Raw genomic sequence first — 17,393 nt, forward strand, 5'->3', positions numbered from 1 at the left:
TCAGTTAAAGAAGGAAGAGAAAATGTAGAGGAATGAAATAAAGTCCTGTTAGAAGCCAAGCTGCAGGAGGAAAAGCTGGTATCTTTATAAAGAGGATACAGGGAGCACAGGAAATTTTGGAAACTGCACGAAATTTAGATTAAATGAGCTTAGTGTGCATTTACTCTGAAAAAACCATGAAATACCTTGTCAAAAGTCTACCCTACAGTAGATTGTAAAGTATTACATGGTAGATTATAAAATGACTAGTGGGAGAATACCTTGATTGGCAGATAAGAAGAGGTGGCTGCTGTAGTGAGATTCACAGAACGAAGCCCCCGGGCACTGCTACCTACAAAGAGCAATTCCACCCACACCACAAAGACATGGCTGCAAGCAAAGGAAAGGGAGACGAGAGTTTCTTACATGGCTGTAATTGGGACCTTGGGGAAGCAGAGATGGAGATGACTCTGAGAGAGATTTATTTTTTTTAGCCAGGAAGAAGGCTTTTTTGGTTGACATTCATACTTGGAAAACCTGCTGGTGTTGGTGAACTGCCAAACACTCAGAGAGTCATTGCATCATTCCATGTTGGTTTGGGAGACACAGGGTTGGATTCTGCAACCAGGCATCTTATTCCTTATGTCAGCAACTCCCAGCAAAAGGCAGAAAATTTATCTTGGTAGTGACATCTGTGGCTGAGCTAGGAACTGAAATAGCAGCTACTGAGTAACTGCTCTGCTGGCCTGGAAAAGTCACCAAGGTGGTGCAGTGTAAGGTGTATTTCTGCATTCTTCGTCCACTTTGCAGTCTGAGACAGCCAAAAGAAAAGGTTTGGGACTTTTTTTTATCCCTCCCACTTCCATTTGTTTTCTTGATGTGGCTCAATGTTGTCATTAAATTAAATGCATCCAGGCTATAGGGAGTGAATTTATGCAGGGATTAAAATAGGCTAACATTATGCCATTGAAAAATTACTTAGCTTGCTACTGAATGAAAGCTCAGTGCTGACCTGCACAAGTATTTCTGCCCAGGAACAAAAACAGGCCTAAAAGACAGAACTGAGAAGACAGCTGGCAGGATGAAATGAAGAAAGAGAATGTCAGCTGCCTCTCCAGGGAGCAGGCATCTTTGAAATGAGCCCTGCCAGACTAAACAGAAGTCTTGTTGCTGGGCTCTAACAAAATGCTAGCAAAGGCCAGATCTGGTAAGCCCCAAGGCTGGGGGACATCAGTGTATGATTAAAGTGGTAGGAGTGGAAACGTGAATGCTCAACTCAGCATTAATGCTCACTGCTCTCTGCTCCTCAGCACTCCCAAGAGAAAAGAAATGAGTTTGCCCTGGCCCCAGGACTGGGACCCATCAATGCTGAGGGCAATCCCTGGTGTGTCCCTTGTGCCTTCTGCAAAGGACCAGGGGCAAGGAACTGCACCCAGAGCATCAGGGAGATGGACAGGGAGACCCAGCATGGGTGCTCTCCCACAGTGCCAGGAGGGTCTGTCTCAAGGTTAAATAGGGTTTCACAGTAAGATGCCACTCTGTTAGCTGGTGTAGGTGGACTTCACATGAGCTGAGGATCTTCTTGAAATGCCACCAGAGAAGAGAAGGTTTTTTCCTTTATCATACTGGTATGACTGAAATCTCAAAGCCAGAAGGAGTTTGCACAAAAGGAAAGATTGTAACCCACCTCTGGCCATACTTATTTCACGACAGCTGTTCAGACAGGGCATTGGCACTTTTTGTCCTGCCATAATTATTTTTGCATTGTGTTGTTTGTTTGGTTTTTTTAATTGATACATCCTGGAAACGAACTGTATAGGAATTTCACTTTTATAAGATTCATACTGCTAGCTATATGGGTCCATACTGTGTCTGCTACATAGGACAGATTAATAATAAACCTGTACTTACTTCTGTATGGATAAGAATAAATATTCATCCCACTAGCTGGTAAATCCCATTTCAACTACTGTATATAGTTATATGACTAATTCCTTTAGTGCATAAATTGTTCTGGTATAACAAGTGTATCTATTTTAGACAAGAAGACTCATTTAATTTATCTACATGAGTAGCTATCCCAATACAGATGTATTTATACCAGCACATCTGCAAGAGAGCAGATCTACCCCACTCAAAAGGAGTTTTGCCCTGTTAACTGTGTGCACAGCTCAGCATGAGGGCACCTTCCAGTCAGCAGAAGTTGTCAGAGAAATACAGTCTGCTATAACAAGAGAAAATAGAGTCTGCTGCAACACGTGCTGCTCTGCAAGACCTGGTGAGTCCCTTTCCTCCAACAATACAGGGAGGTGAACAACAAGTGGAGAAAAAAAGTAAACTGTTGAAAAAAAAGTAAAACAGATGACCTCTGACATCAAGAGAGCTTCAAAGAAATTGTGTCTTTCCTCCTGTGGGGAAAGTAGAGTTGTTTAGTCCTCTTTTGGTCCAGCAGCAGTGGGTATAATTAAAGGCATGGCCTGGTTTCTTTGACTCATTGACAGCCTGAACAGCCACCTCATGTTTTGTTTGGCCACACCAGAAGCCAGCCTGTTTTGCAGGCTGGGGTTTAATGGGTGAACAGTCTCCATTCTCAGGAACTTCTCTTTTCCCCTGAGCCACCAGGTTCTTTCAGCATTTGACACTTCCGCAGAGCTTTCCCCCCGTGGGCTTTCCACACTGCTATTTTTGGGAGATTTCAGAGAGATTGCAGCACAACCTTCTCCTGTTCAGCTTCTCTCTGACTGTAATAAAGCCGCCCTGCACCCCTAATCATCTCAGTGTTTGGTATTAAATTATCCATCAGAGCTTCTTTGGTAGCAGAGGGAGTTGATTGTACTGTTTTTACAGAGGATAAAAATAGCAACCATTGCAAGCAAGGGCAGTGAGGAGGGCTGAGGCAAATGGAGGCAGAACTTCCACTGTGACTGAGGTTGGTGCCTTCACCTGCAGACAGCAGGGATTGCTGATAAAGGATCTAGTTTCTGTAATAGATGGAAATATAAATGGTGCTGTCTGAATCCATGCTGATGACTTTGATCTCTTAGGTGGGGAACAAGACACTGGATGCTGAAAATTGCCCTGCAGTACTCTGAAAACTCCCAGTCACCAGCTCAAAACCCCTTCCTGTTTCTTCAGCTGGCTCCATGGGACAACCCTGCTTCCCTTTCCAGTGCCAGCCTGCACACCCCAGCCTTTCAGGAGGCACGATGAGCTCCTGGGCTCTGACAGGGGAGAAAACAGCTCCATGGAATTTCTGCAGCTGTTAAATAAGTGGGGCACCCTCCTGTGCTGCTCTGATGAACCCCCAACCCCTGCCAACCCCCTTCCAGCTGCTCTGCTCCTAATCCAGGCTCTGACACCCCTTCTCCACCATGCCCATTGGTACCATCAATGCTCTGAGGCAGCTCTGTCTCCAGAGCTCACTGACAAACTCCCTGCGTGCAGCCCAGAGGCAGGGCTGACATGCAGAGGCAGGAGTCAGCTGCTGATGGCGTGTCCTGGAGCAGGGAGGAGGTGGGATTTGCCTCCTGGAGCAGGGAGAAAGTGGGATTTGCCTCCTTTGGCCCACGCACCCGCGAGCCCACAGTCGCCAGGGTGTCGTGTGCCGCTTTCCTGCTCCCTCAATGGGCTGGCCTAGGAGAGCACAGCCATCTGGCAGCTCCCATGTGTGAATGATGCTGCTATAAAAACGAGGATTTCACATTCAGATCCTTTTTTTTTTTTTTCAGAAGTGCCAATCAAGCATGTGCTGCTTGGACTGGGAAAATGGTTTAAGAAGTTTGCCAGGATTAATGGAGCTTCATATCAGTTAAGTGGAAAGAAAATCAATGGGAGCACATTCCCCTGCAAGGCCAGGTAATTTTGTGTCCATAATTCAGTTATTTTGGGGCTAAAGGCTAAAGGAAGACCCCAATTATCAGGAGCACTTCAGGAGACAGCAGAATACAGTTCAGATCAAAATAGACCTTTGGATAGTGAGTTTATGTCTAGAAAGGGATGTGCTCTGGTAGCAGGCAAAAATCAGTTCTTTTCACTAGGATGAGGTACTGGTGGCATAAATTTCAGGGATCTGAACCTACATCCTTTGGTACAATAAGAACAAAAAAAATAGGTAGTGAATCCTTTACTGTTACCTATCACTTTTTAGGCCACTGTCAGAATTTATGCACCCTCTCAGACACACACCTGTTCATCAGGACCTCACAAGGGACATGCCATTTATTGATCTGTGATCACCTTTTTGCAGTATTAAGCTTTCATTAACCAATAACTGGATGACTGTGTCTCAGAAATACTGATGCTCTGCTATTTCAGCACTGCACATACAGCCAAGGGCAATCCTTCCCCAAAAAGCAGCGAGCCCTGTCCATCCCCACCCCATTAGCTTCCTGGGAGCACCTGTGCTCTACTGACACGAGCAATCTCTGAGAGCACATCTCATACTTTCACATGCAAAAAGCTGTGCATTCCATTGGAAGTGAGACAGGGTACCAAATTCCCAACAACTTGCTTGGAGTCACAGTGCCAAGCCACCTGTGTCACCTCAGGCCAGGTCCTGAGGCTGTGACTTGTGGGAAGAGAGCTCAGTGGTCCTGGGTGGGTGCAAAGGAGCACAACTCAACACATGCAGACATCTGCAGTCAGAGGGGACCCAAACAAGGAAGATCTGCCAAGCCCCCCATGTTTCCAACAACTCAGATGTTTCCAGGATGAGTGCTGAAGGCAGGAGACCCTGGGGTGGGAGCAGTGAGTGGCCACACTTAGGCTGAATTTGGTGTTCACCAACTGTGAGGATCTGCCTTTGTGTTTGTGGGGCTAACCACAAGTTACATATTCAGTCCTAGCAAAGTTTTTTAACTGCTGGAGACTCTAAGGCACAAAAGGAAAAACAGTCCTAGATGATCCTGCTTTGCTGAAACTTACATCTGCAACTTATAAAGCAAATTGCCATGGCAAATAGTGATCAGGGAGGCTGAATCATCTCCCCATCCTCTGCACATTTTCACTTTGACATTTGTTGTCCTTCTTCTTCTGTTTAACGAGTGACTGAAAGATATTTGAAAGTCAAGTCAGGGCGTCCTAGCAATTGAAAAAGTACTCCAAAGAAAATAAATGCATTTTAAAACTGTTTAAAGCTTCTCAGTGTAAACAGAATGATTTACCTGTGCTATTATTAATTTTATTCTGGTCTGCAGCAAGTCAGAAATAATAAATCTGAAGATCCAAAGCAATTAATACACTGCTTTCACTCTGCCTTTCCTTGCCATCAACTCCATTAAATTTTATTTAGGTAAATTAATCTTTGAAAGTTCAGCTTTACATATTATGCATAAGACATATGCATTGACATACAAATACATATCATCTAAATATCTTTATATATACATAAAATTCTGAGATAAGTAATGTATAAATAAGTATATAAATAATAATAATAAATATCTAATTAACATATGTAAATTCTGAGATATATTATTTAGGAGAAAACTGAGGCTTCATGGCACCTTTAAAAAAGATGAGCATTTCATACAGATGAGTTTTGTGAAGATAGCAATGTGATGACTGGTCTCTGGGTTACTAACACTCCATTAGCTCTTTTTCCAGCCTATTACTCATGTCAGGAAAAATGTGTCTTTCTGAATAATCTTCATTTGAGTGCCATGTCACCCAAAACTTTGCGAGGCAAATATCAAATTCAAGGAGCAAGAGCCACTGGATAAGAGACTTTATACTCTCTGTGAATATCCCAGTAGTGTGCAGATAATACCTTTGCTTTTTTAAATGGGAATAAATTGTTGCAGTTTCAAGGCCAAAGTTATTGCCAGTGCAAACTAAGCAACTCTTCATTGACTTGAATAACTTGCAATAAAATATGGCAGGAACAAATCAGACCTAAATCCAGCCTGGAAAATATGGAACAGTCAACACAGCTTTTTGCAAAACTGGTGACTGGGGTGGTTGGAGCAATGTCTTGCTCTGCAGAGAGGAGCTGTGACGTGATGCACAGAGCTGTAGGCTCAGTTATTTATGAATCCTCGGGAGATTGGTGGGGATCCTTGTCAAAACCCGAGAATGCATTGAAAACATGAGAAAGGAGCTCATTATACAAATAAGGAGCTCTGCTTGTTACCCAGTGCCAGCAGGACCTCACCTGTGAAAGCCTCCAAAAGCTTTCCCTGACTCCAGGAGAGGATGATCATGGAGCATGGCACTGATACTGAGCCAGGGGACTAATGCCACCCATGAATTACCTGTTCCAGTGTGCAGTGCAGGGGCATGGACTGATCCCATGGCTGTGCAGCCCTGCCATGCCTGGCCTGCAAGAGTTAGTGAGACACTGAGTGACAGCGAGCCCAACAGGGGCAGGGGACCCTGTGGGACAGAAATGCCATCCCTGTGACAGCTGTCTGTGGCAAGCAAGAGCCCTGCCCAGCCAGGTGTGTCAGCTCAAGGGAAACAAAGGTGAATGCAAGCAGGAGGGGAGGAGGGGTCTTGAGGCATGCTCTGAGTGATCTAGCACTGCTATTAAAGTGCAAATTTAAACAGTAAATGGATATGCATGTTTATAGACAGAGTGCAGAGCTGGTAACTGCCTGGGTTTGGCTGGTACATCTCTGTGTGAGAAGCAGAAGATGAGCCCAGACAATTATAACTTGAAGGGAGCCCTCCAGATAAGATTTTTAAGTTATGCACTACTCAATTCCAGTCACAACCAGCATCCAGTTGCCTGAAATTCCAGAGGGACGTCAAACTCCTCCTGACACATCCTCATTTTGCCCAAAGCTTCCGTGGTTGCCATGTCTTGCACTCCCAGTGATGTCTCCTTGCCCAGAAGCACCCGCTGCCCAGTGAGGGACAGGAATTGCCAACAGCACTACCTGCAGCTGCCCTTTTTTCCATGAGTGATTTTGTTCCATATACTCAGAATGCCCTTTTATTTACAAGGGGAAGAAGAAAGAAGGTTTGCTCCCCAGCCCAGGGAAGTGCTGCAGTCAGGTCATACATCACTGGGTAAGAAAGCCAAATAATTATTCCCCTGACAGAGGTATGACACTCTTTGCAGAGATGCTCTACCCTTAGTGGTTATGCCCGAGGCATCACACTTTCCCAGGGATAACATATGGCAGCATATTTATCCCAGGGCTTGTAGGGCTCCATGTTATTCTTCATAACTCACAGGTATGAAATTTGTCCTTGTGACCTCATGACATTTCAAGACAGCACAAAATCAATAAAGCACATTGAATCATCAGCCAGCTTAAAAAACGAAGCCAGCTGCAAGCATCGTTGTAACAGCGACAGATGAGCATTACTATTAAACAGTCAGAAGTGTCATTTGTCCCCAACCTGCTCCACTGCTTTAGTCTTTGGGGTATTTCAGAGCAATTCCTTTCCATCGTGTCATTTAAGCAGTAAAGGAGAATCTTTTATAAGCTGAGAAAGGGCTGCGGTAGCAGCTGACGTGATTTATGTTTAATAAAGGCCCTTTTAGCGCCAGGAAAGAGGGGCCCTGCCAAATCTCAGGCGTCTCTCGAGCCGCTGCTATTGTCCCGGGGGCAGGAGCACTTTTTAGGTCCCCTCTCCATCGCTGCGAACAAAAGGACAGCTGTACGCTTGGCTGGCTCGGGACGGGGCGCTTTGTGCGCCATTAGTACCCCGCGCACATCATTCACGGCTCTTGAATAAAGATGACCTCTCGCAGGACGGGATGAGGGGGAAAAAAGCCTCTTTATTCAGCAGCGCTTGAATTAGCATAAGGACAAGGAAAACCGTTCCTTGGAAGTCACAGGATGAGCTAGAGACATAAACAAGCACACTACAGGTTCCCTGCAAATAGTCGGTGTTCAGGAGCTGGGAACTGTAAATCCGAGGGGAATTGTCCCCACTCTTGGTGGCTCCCGCGTGTGCCACCCCTGGCCCAGATGTTCACCCGCAGCTGGCGGAACAGCTTCGCCACGGATCTTGTGCCCTGAGGAGGACAAACACAGAGTGTAGCCTGGCCAACGTGGGCTGATTTCCACCACCGCCATCCCTGCACCTCCCTGGGACCGGGGCAGCCCGGTGGCTCTCGGAGCACAGGGCAATATTCGCTTTATTCCCCGCATTGGTGTGCGCGGCTCGGCAGCGAGCGGGGCGGGCGCACAATGAGCGCACACAGGAATTGTTTCGCTGCTGGGTGACACAATGGCACACGGAATTGTTTCACATGCTGGGTGACACAATGGCACACGGAATTGTTTCACATGCTGGGTGACACAGTGGCACACGGAATTGTTTCACATGCTGGGTGACACAATGGCACACGGAATTGTTTCACATGCTGCGTTTCCCGGCCGGGCCAAGGCGATTCAGCGGCTTAGCCCCGTGTGTGCCGCTGCAATTAAGAGCCGTGGGAGCAGCGGCAAATGAAGTTCTCCTCCCGCGGTCCCCCCGGCCCCCGTCCCTCCCCCGGGCCATAGGAACAGGCTGTCCCTGCCACCCACCGCAGCGGCACAATCGCAACCCTTATACTCGGGCTGAGCTCCGTGACCCAGGGCCAAGGGCATGGCAATGAGCACCAGGGTGTCCCCCAGAGCCAACCTTCGCTTCACATTAGATTTCAGCTGGAGTCCTGCTGTGTCAACTGGAATGGCCCTTAGAAACACGGATTTCTCTCCTGGAAGTCTTAGCGACAGCAGAGTTAGCTGGGATTAAAAATTAGGTAAAGGCAGAAGACAAGGACTGAAACAGAGTTTAAAATTAAATTAAATTAAATTCCAAAACTGTTTTTAAAGCAGTATTACCACTTTGATTTTCAATGCTTACAGTAGTTGCTCCTTTCCCATGTTTCACCTCTTAAAAATTATCCCATCCCACTTTTTTCCTTTTTAATTGCACCCTTTTTGCTGAAAAAATTTGAATATGTGGCACTGGCTGTAGTTGGAGGCTCTAAGTAGAGGAGGAAAACATGAAAAAATGCATATTATTTCAGAATTTGTGATTTTCAAGTCTCATCGCTTCTAGTTCTCTGCAGATGACAGCACAATGAACAAACTAGAGTCTTTACAATCATTCTTGTGTTCTGTAAAAGTTTCATGACTCTCCAAAGAATCTGTGGCAGAAAAATGCACAAAACCACAAAACAGGGCAAACTAAGGAGATGGCATCATCCTCCTCCAGTGGTCTGGGTTACTTTGGGGTGGAGATTAACACAGGCCATCTCCAGTGTGGGCAGCAAAGTGATTAACACAGGTGGGCATTATCCTCCTCACTCTTACAGGGACCATAAGCCAAGTGTTTTACCCCTAGGCTGTGGTTTATCATTGGAAAACTAAGTAGCAGGACTTCTACCCCATGTAAAAGATGCACGTATATTTATATATTTATATATTTATATATTTATATATTTACACTCCATGTAAAACCTGCACATACATGGGAGGACATGGCACATTGCAGACTTCTGACAGTGGGTGGTCAAGAAATATTGCTGGAATAAAGACATTTCCCACTGTGCATTAGTCCTTGTACTTTAAATGACAGAAAATTTTGAGCCATTTGAAAGATATTAAACCACTTGTTTGTTTCCTCCCATTCTTGCCTTCTTCCAGCTCATTACCCTGCACCTCCAAAGTGTCTTGTTTGCTTCAGTTCATCTCGTGGGGAAAACAACAGCCTGAGTGTAACTGAGGCTAAACTCAACATCTGCAGCAGCAGCCAGTGATGGATGTGATGGGACACACCTGCACCACTAACAGCCATGCTGGAGCTGCAGAAACGATGAATGAGTCCACAAAGGAACTGAAATACATAAAAATTTCTGAATGAGGCTGTGAGAAAACTCAAGTGCATCAAAGGGGATGCACTACAGCTGAATGAAGGGACTTCTGAGGAGAGTAGCTAGTGAGGAAAGATTATCCTAAGTGCTTGTTATTGAAGAATGTTATTAATACAAGGAAACTCCTGCCATCCTTGGAGGCACTCTGCCTCTCTGTTTCATTATGGAAACGCTTCCCTCAGGCCCCATCTGCCTGGTTTTCTGCTGCAGATCAAGGTGACCCAGAGGGAATTTGTTCCCACACATCTCCTACAGCAAAGGCAGCCTTGCTGCAAGCCAGGCAGCACAGCCTGGGAGGCTCTGACGAGCACAAGGCTCACAGGACACCCCTGTCAAAAAGATCCCCATGTGACAGTTTGTGCTTCCTCCTCATGCAGCTGGACCTCTTGGCAGCAGCCAGGGAGTTTGGGAGAGTGGTATGACTCATGTAGGGCTTTTTCTGGGAACATGCTCCAACAGGACACAAATTATAGTGTGTGCTTGGATCAGGCTGTCCTGGATGCAGGCAAGACATAAGAGCTATATACAAAGGAGATGTCTTACCAGGGAAATCAGGCAAAATGCTGCAGGTCCCAGTCAGGGAATATATATATTTATCTCTCATATATATATTTATCTCTCATCTTCCATGGCTCTTCTAGAATCACTCACAGATTAACCATGCAGTACAGCTGGGAGTACTAAAGCAAGCTTCACTAGTCAGTGCTAGCAGAAAAAAATGGGGCATAAAATATGAAGTATTTCATTAAAGGCCAGCAAGAAGTCATAAACAGACCTCCTGCCTGTTTTTCAGTACTCATGACAAAAAAGAAAAAAAAAAAGGAAAACCAAAACCCAAACAAGCAGTGGAGTTAGGCTTTGCCAGCTTTAAAGGGAAAAATAAAATACATAGGGACAGACTTGGCAGGTTCCCAGCTGAGGAAGAGAGGTGAGATCCTCAGCCTATAAGTAAAGCCAGGGCCCACATGACAATCAGATTCTGAACACATGGCACCTTTTGCATATGTAAGTAAATTAGACAAAATTAATAATCTCATTGTTTATGTATGTCATAAATCAGGGAGATGAGAGATGGGTAGCTGTATCTCAGGCATTGGCTTTATCATGGAGGACCAGGATTTTCTGACAACCTCTATGCCAGGTACATCAGTTGTGTCAAGCAAGCAGTTGAGGGGAGTTCAATGCCAAAGGCTCAGTCTCATAAAAACTGCTGGTAGAGTTACACACCCATGTGACTCAGGCTCTCAGCTTGTTCAGCTTTATTCCACAACAAAAAGAAACACAGACAGACCCTCACAGCTTAGGCCAACAGGGTTTGTGAGGGCCTATCACCCTGCAGGCTGCAGTGCCAGCCTAGCATCTTTGCATGGAGCAGTTCTTGGAGCTCCAGGTGGGAGGGCTGGACATACACAAAGGAGATGCTCAGTGGCTCTGGGGGACTCTGCCCTAACAAACCCTGTGGTCCCTCTGCTGCTGCTGGAGAGGGCCTGGCAGGAGACATGGCATGAGCCTGCAAGGATATTCCCAGCAGAGAATCAGCTCAGCACCTTTTCCAGCAGGATGTGGGGCCAACACCAGTTCAGGAGAGGTTTGGGAAGGAGATTCCCTCCTCCCTCAGGCATGCTTGCTCCAAGCTATGGAACACCACACCCTGTGGAAAGGTTACCCAAGGAAGGGCCATTGCCTCCTCTCCAATGTGCAAGTGGTTAGACATGTGCTGTAGTTCATTTTTTCTCATATCCAAGGAGCTGACTCCCTGTCTTTCTGGCAGTTTTCCATCTTTACTGAGCCCCAGCAGCAGCTGAGGGATGCAGCCTGGTGGGGCACAAATGGGAACAGGAAGGGACCAGCAGCATGTAAAGGAGCAGGACTGGAGATTCCACATCACCAGTGGGACAGGCAGCCTGGAAAATGGCATTTCAAGTGTTGTTTTCTGCAGTCTGGCTTATAAACCCCAAGGTTTATAATCTGTTGCAGGAGAAAAATTGGGGTCCTTTGTGCGTCTCCTGCTGGAATTGTATGGACTTTCTGCAGCTTCTAGAATTTCTAACCTAGTTCTTGCTTAAAAGCCTTGATTTCAGTGTGAGGCCATGAACTCAGCCTGGTGTGTGGCATGAGCCCCATGAAGAGCAATGGCAGAAATTTGTGTTTTCTGGTGAGATGGCATCTGTGTGCCCCTGGTTGGAAAGAGACATCCAGGAGCCTCTGCACCTCCCTCACTGCCCTTAGCTGTGGCCTCTTCAGAGTGAAAACATGGGCAGACTCACACTCCCAAACCATCCTTTTTGGAGTATGAGTGGTCCTTAAATACCCCATTAAAAAGAGACTTTTCTCAAGCCTCAACACTGACTTTAAAGTGCTGAATCCTGATCTTTGCTGTAGTGTGGCAACTTGATGCAGTGTTTACAAACATTTGTAGGCATAGCATGATAAAACAATTGCCACCAGTCCTCCAGCAAAATGCACGATTTATTTCCTACTTCACCCACAAATATTTGTGCTGTTCTGTCTTTGAGAGCTGCTGAGTGAGGGCAGTGAAGCAGCTGAGCCAGGAGCTCTGCCTGCACACAGCTCCTCCAGCCCCACTGGGACCCAGCCTGGCTCCCACAGGGGCAAATAACCCTGTAAAAATTCATTTTGGACAGGCTGTTATCTTTCTGAAGGAGGAAAGTTATATTTATACTAAGTAAAACCCTATAGGAACATTTTTTCCCCTAAGAAATAATAAGATATTGTTTGTAGTTCACCCAGGCAGAATTAGTGGCAGATATATGAGGCAATTTAATGACAAGTTTGTAAGCTTCTAAGTCTATGTAAGACCATAAAAATTTCCTCAAACTGTCCAATCCATCCCATCCTTCTCCCTCAGTGTTGCTCAAAGGCAGAGGGGCAATGGGGAGGATGCCCAGTCCTTCTGCCCTGTGGGGAAAACCAGCAAAGGAGGATTTTGTTCCTTCTCCCACCCTCCCAGCACTGAAGCAGCTCACAGAGGATTGCTGGGAAACACAGATCCCACAAACCATCAAACCACCAGCTGGAAAAAGTGCAGATCAATGCAAACATGGTTTCCTTCCTGTCCACAGCACTGGTAAGGGGTTTTTCACCACAAGTGCATGGGAGGGGATATAAATACATTTACAGCTCAGGGGAATTTGCTGCATCACCTCTGCTCCTGCAAGCCTCTTTGCAAGCTCCTGTTTTAGGGAGATTATTTCTCCCAGGTCCCAAAAGGGAGGTTTTCCTTGCCAAGGGATGGTTTATGTGAGGATGTGGCTGCACAGAGAGGTCAGCTTTGGGGCAGCCTGGCATCCTCACCCCAAAAAGGCATCAGGAGAGAGTGGGCAGCAGGACACCAGCACTAAACAGCACAGCAGGGTTGAAGCAGGCCAATCCAGCATCCACAGGGAGGGCTCAGCTTTCTCAGTCTGGGGCAGCTCCCAAAGCTTCTTTGGTTTCGTGCAGACAAGAGCTTGGCCTCTGTCTCTCCCCTAAAGCATGTTTCCACTCGTCATCACTTCTGTGTCCATGCTCCATTTGCTTGGACCGATGACATGAACCCTGTCTGGGCAGTAAGCACTCACATTTACTGACCAGGGCAGGCTCACACGGGGAGGGGATGAGTCCCTGCAGGTCTCAGCTGCCCACTGCACACTTTGGTTCCCTTCCCCAGACAGACTGAGGCAGCTCATCCCTCCATCTGGGCTTTGCTGGGAGGATTAGTTAGCACACATGACATGGTTACCTGAGATAGCCCAGGGCTGGATTCAGTGGCTGAGGAGCTCCCTCTGTTTCCAATGTTTGCACAGACTTTGAAGCCAGAAGCAATAAGCACTGCACATAAATGTGCAGCAAACTGTGTTTGCTGAGGGCCAGATGCTTACAGCAAAAAGGGATGCAGCTGGGGAATGCTGCCAGTGGATGCAATGAGCACATGAGAGGAAGGGGTTGGAGTCTGTTTGGTAGCAGGAATGACATTACACATATAAATTTGATTTATTTCCCCTTGCAGAAGGTGCATGTGGTGGGGTTTGCACCCCGGGCTCCCTCTGCAGCTGTGGTGGCAGCACCCTGGGATGCTGCAGCTCAGTGCACAGCATCTGACCTGGTGTTTCACCCCCAGGGACCTTCCCAGGCTACCCACACCTTGCCCCATCTCCATGACATTGCCATGGGCAATGAACCACGGGGCCCCTCTGAGGGCAGGCAGGAGAAAAGGGGATGTGACAGGGATAGTGGCAAGAGAAAGGGATGCCTGAGGGCTGTGGCAGCCCAGCACCAGCTCTGGTCAGGGATTGCTTCTCATAAAGCATGGCTTTCATTAGTCAGACTCAGTGACATTTATTCCTTTTCCTGCCTGAGCTGTGTCTAAGTGCCTGCCCATATGTTGGCTCGCTGGCAGCTCTGGGCACCCGGGGAGTGCTGTGCCTGTGGTCAGATGGAGAGTGGCTTCACCCTGCAGGGAGCTGGCTCTGAGCTGCATCCTCAGGTGCTGGCTCTGCTTCCCCATCTCCCATGTCACCAGCTTTCACCACAAGCCAGCCCTGAGTGTGGCATCATGCCCTACCAAGTGTCACTGGGGGACCCTACTACAGCTCTCAGACCTGGCAGGAATCACATTTTGGCCTCTTTGGGATGCTTAAAATGAGCAGAGCAGCCTGGCCTGTTTTACAGAGAGCTGTTGCTCCAAGTCCCAGCCCTGCTCTCACACGTAACTGGGAATTTGCCTTGCTCCTGTGATTGTTTTATTTCTATTTCCCTGATATGCTCCCAGCATTGCTGCCTGAAGATGTAAATATTGTAAAAAGCAATCCCTGTGCAAGAATCATCTCACTGTGTCCCACAACTGAATAATGCCAAACATGGCACTGCTTTGTGGTCACTATCCAGCTGTGATTTTAAGGGGCCAAGAGGGACACCATGCTAAAGGTCTTCCCACTGCTTCCCAGGAAGAAAGGAAAGAGAAAAGAGAACAACTAGTCCTGATTAAAAGCTTTTTTTTTTTTATCCTCCCTTTTTCCCAAAGCGGTCTCTGCATGCAAAGATTTGGTTCAAGGAGCATTAAAATCACTGCTGTCAGTTGAGAAAGAAGGGCTGAAGGGAATCTGGGCCACTGGCATTGTGCAAGGGTTGCTATGGCAATCCTGCAGAAAGGCAGCTTAATAGGCTTTCTTCCCAGGAAACTCAAAACTGCAGCTCGCAGGCTGCAAAGCGGCGCGTGCAAAAATATTTTCATGAATAGCATCTCTGTGCAAAATTTTGTTGGCTGTTTCCACCCTCCCTTTGGAAGCAGGGTGGTGAGGAAGGTGGTGGCAGATCACCCAGAGGTGGCTGGTGACGTGAGGAGGGGACAGGGACCCTGCCAGGGGATGCACAGGGAATGTGAGAGACTTAAAAACAGAGACAGAGGTGATCACACCAAAAGATGCTTTGGTAAACAGGCAGGACCAACAAAGGGCTGCTTGCCCTGAATTCTCTGTCTCCATTCACTGTTATTCCCAATGCAAAGTTTCGCTGCCTTTCTGCTCTCCCCTGTAATATTTATTGTATTAAAAAAATAATGGCATCAGCTAAAATATTCATGAGTGCTAGCTGAACACCCTGCCTTTTTCAGAGGAAGCTTCAGAGAATTCCAGTGATTCAGGGCTTACCTGAAAAGCCCTTAACTATTGTGGATTAGGGAAACATATTTTATCTTAATGAAAGGAAAGAAGGACTGGGGATTAAAACATGAGACTGTGAGAGAGGATATCTCTGGCTCGGCAGACCTGGATTTTGTGACGTCTGAGTCACATAAATCCCTCTGTCCCTCCCTACCACCTGTAAACTGGTAATGTTACAAGCAGTTATTTACTTTTCTGGGTACTCTAAGATTTCATTGTTTTGGTGTTCTTGACTGCATGTTATATAATATATGATTTAACATAAAGAAATTACAATCAAATATGTACATGTCCATCTTGCTGGGGAAAATATAAATGGCTCACCAGGCTGGCATATGGCAAGGAAGATTTCCCCTTTTCTTTGGCAGCAAATGCTTTGCACTTTGGAGCAAAGAGAGCTGAGTATCTCTTTGCTAAAGCCAGGAAATTCCACGTTATCACAATGTGTAGCACAGACCTAACCCACAAGTCTTAAAAGGTCATGAGTTAGATTTAAGCTACTGTACTTTTTGCTGTAGCTCTATTTTCCATTTCATCTGCAATTCCAGTGTGGATCTCTCTCAGGGCACCAATAATGAGTGCATCAGCTGAATAAAAACCTGCACTTATTATAAAAGACAGATGTGTGGCCAGGAGAAAAAAAAATTAAATCAGAATTACTTTATATTTGAAAATCAGAAGAAACCATAGAAAAAATTACATGGGATGAGTCAGGATAGGAAAACAATAGATAATGGTCTGAATGCTTTGCTCCCCACTGAGTCTGCAGAATTCTGCCATTTCCCCTGTTATGTAAAGGGATTACTGCCCTCACAACATTAAGAGGAGAGTCTGAGCTCCTAATTTTTAGATTCAAAGCCAGGCTCATGTAATAAAATGGAAATCAGAAAAGGGTGAAGACTTTGGCATCTGTGACTTTTTTTGTGGGCTCACCTCAGTTACAGGGAAGTTTAACAACTAATTAATAGAAGGGGGGAATGGTCTGCATCCCTTTTAAATCTCCCTGTTAACAGAGACAAGTCAGATGTAGGAAACCCCAAACAAGCTATAGCAGCCCTTCCTCTGTCACTAGCAGACTGTGATGCCAAAAATGTAACAACACATTAATTTGTAATGGTTGGGGAAAATTACGTACAGAGGAGCAAAGCCATGCCTCAAGGTCCCACAACCTGTGAAGATTTCTTGGTCTTCTTCTTGAGCTTCAATATTGAACTTCTCTCTTAACTTGATTATGTAACTTAATTAGATTATGTACTACTAAAAATTCAGAACTTGGTCTATTCTTTAACCTATGAGGTAATGCAGCGATGGTATGGAGGCAGAGCTGCAGCTGCTTCATTGTACCCAGGTGTGCAGTGGGAAAACTCCTACAAGCTTGTTATCTCTGTTCCTTGCAGTGAATGACTACAGGACAGTGCCCTCTGTTTATCTCTCAAGCCCTTTCAGGTAGTTAATGCACAAAAGGTTTGGGCTGATCGATTTTTCAGGAGCCAGGCAGCACATGAATAATTTTAGCAAAGTCTTCTTCCTTGGAGCAAAAGCTGGAGGAGAGATTATAGACCTTCAGGGACCTCTAAATTGAAAGCTACAGTGAATCCAAATGAAAAAAAATGCAATTTACATGTGATTATAACTCATCTGCATAAAATGAAGTTGTTTCACTGCTATTTTTGGCAAGCTTAAGCTTCAACAAGTCCTTTTCTTCGCACTTTCAAAATGACTTACTTTCATTTCTCACTTTCTCACCTTTGTTTCCCTGCAGCCCTGAATGCCAGAGGATCAGAGGGTTATCTGGGTTACCGGCTGAAGCCTGCACTGGGACCTTGCTTCCCTGAGCTCCAGAAGGTGTTTGGAGCTGAAACCCCACTGCATTATCTGAATAACCGGGGCTTCCCTGCATTCAGAAAACCTATTCTTATACAGCAGCTACGGACACT

This window comes from Melozone crissalis, unplaced genomic scaffold (genome assembly GCF_028551555.1).
Source record: "Melozone crissalis strain CALT ecotype California unplaced genomic scaffold, PUWL_Pcris_2 ptg000056l_1, whole genome shotgun sequence".
Classification (NCBI taxonomy): Eukaryota; Metazoa; Chordata; class Aves; order Passeriformes; family Passerellidae; genus Melozone; species Melozone crissalis.